The sequence below is a fragment of the Aquarana catesbeiana genome, linkage group LG10, assembly GCF_042186555.1.
Source record: "Aquarana catesbeiana isolate 2022-GZ linkage group LG10, ASM4218655v1, whole genome shotgun sequence".
Lineage (NCBI taxonomy): Eukaryota > Metazoa > Chordata > Amphibia > Anura > Ranidae > Aquarana > Aquarana catesbeiana.
The window spans coordinates 12,800,513-12,802,451 of NC_133333.1; the positions used below are offsets into that span (position 1 = coordinate 12,800,513).

General features: G+C 38.9%; 1 long non-coding RNA gene across 1 annotated transcript in view; it reads right to left on the reverse strand.

The window, feature by feature from the left end:
• The window catches only part of LOC141110347 (uncharacterized), a 5,504-nt gene extending 5,180 nt beyond the window's left edge, over positions 1-324 (reverse strand). Inside the window, exon 1 of the long non-coding RNA XR_012236277.1 lies at positions 34-324. This is a non-coding gene — a long non-coding RNA (uncharacterized lncRNA). The remainder of the gene's footprint in view (positions 1-33) is intronic.
• Between the last annotated feature and the right edge of the window lie 1,615 nt (positions 325-1,939).

Consider the following 1,939-nt stretch of genomic DNA (forward strand, 5'->3'; position numbering starts at 1 on the left):
AGAGATAGAGAATGGTGTAGTAAGCAGACTTACATTTTTCCAGCGTCTGTATTGCTGTGGATCTTATCTCTGCCTTCAAGTTCTGAATTTTTTCCCTATATTATCTTGTTTTCAATGTCATCATAGGTGAGGAATGTGCAGACAAGCCCTGACAGAAAGTCAAGCATCCCTCATCTGTTTGTTCATTATATTTATTATATTTCAGGGCAATAAACCTTTATTTAGATTGTACAGCTTTGCTATACACTCTAAATATCAAAGGATAAATGTTTTAAGTTTGCTCTAAGTCCTACAGAGCCAGAATGTTCCCTTCTGAAATTCATTCACCCAGAGGGCGTTATTATGAGTGTATTTTATGGGTGAGATTAGTGTAAAGCCTCGTACACACGAATGGATTTTCCACAGACAAAACCTCTGACTTTTGTCCGAAGGCGTGTGCCTGGATTTTGTCTTGCATACAAACGGTACACAATTGTCGGCCAACAAACACGAACGTAGTGACGTACTAGAGCTAGGGGTCTCAAACTGGTGGCCCTCCAGCTGTTGCAAAACTACAAGTCCCATGAAGCATTGCAAGGCTGACAGTTACAAGCATGACTCTCTCAGGCAGAGGCATGATGGGACTTCTAGTTTTGTAACAGCTGGAGGACCGCCAGTTTGAGACCCTCTGTACTAGACATACTACGAGCCAAAAAAGAGGAAGTTCAATTGTCAGGCACCACCCTTTGGGCTCTTTTTGCTAATTTCGTGTTAGTAGAAGTTTGGTGAGTGTTGATTCACACTTTACATTTTGTGCTTTTCATTTCACGCTTTTCAGTTTTTTTCTGAACGGCCGTTCGTCAACCAGCCATGTTGCGGAATCGGAGGAGATAATGTGTTATTTATTATTGGCCTTGGAGTTATTGCTTTGACCCAAGTCCAGTCCAGGAACAGGAAGAGGAGGATTTCTTGGACCAAAAATTGGTTGCTTTATTAATCGTGACCAATAATGTCATATGCCTTTGCTGCGGGAGCTCCAGGAGAATAATCCGGATGATTTTCGAATTATCTCCGGATGACGGACCCTGCTTTCACCAACTCTTGGCATTGCTGACCCCCTATAATAAGAAGCAGGACACATGCATGAGGCTTTTATTTTATTTTTTGGTTGAATAGTGATTTGATTGGTATATTTTCTATATTTTGAATGCATAGAATTCACTTTTTGGTTAAGTTCTATTGCAGATAGCATGTCTAATTTTATTTGTTTTCTTTTTAATGCGCAATAAAAAAAAGTGTAGAATAATACTTGGCTATGTGTTTTTTCTTCAAATGACAGTTTGGGAGTCGGTAGTTACATTTTAAAAATACAATGTAAAATTAACAAGGGACACCAACATAGTTGTATCTTTGATCTAAAAACTAAAAACTACGGAATGGTATTGTGGTAACTTGCACCCCAAAAAATATAAAAAAATTAAAAAAATAACAAGCATAATAATATTATTCTTGATATCACTAGAAAAAAAGCTTTCGAAAATTTGTTTGCAATAACTCCATCAATATCACCAGCAAAGCAGCTTCATTATTTTCCCATTAATAAAGAAGAGAATTGTGCGCTGCTTTTCGAGATTTCATAATTTTGCCGCGTTGCGAATGTTAATTCTCCATTACGAATGCTAGTTTACAAGACCGACCGCTTCCGGCTCATCCTTGCTTCCGAGCATACGCGTTTGTACTTTGGACTTTGTCCGACGAAATTGTGTACACACGATCGGAAAATCCTACAACAGACATTTGTCCCCGAAAATTTTAAAGCCTGCCATCCAACATTTGTCCACAGAAAATCCGACAACAATTGTCCGATGGAGCGTAAAAACGGTCGGATTTTCAGCCTGTCTTCGCACAATTTCCGTCAGAAAATACGATCGTGTGTACGCGGCTTTACAGTCAAAGGATA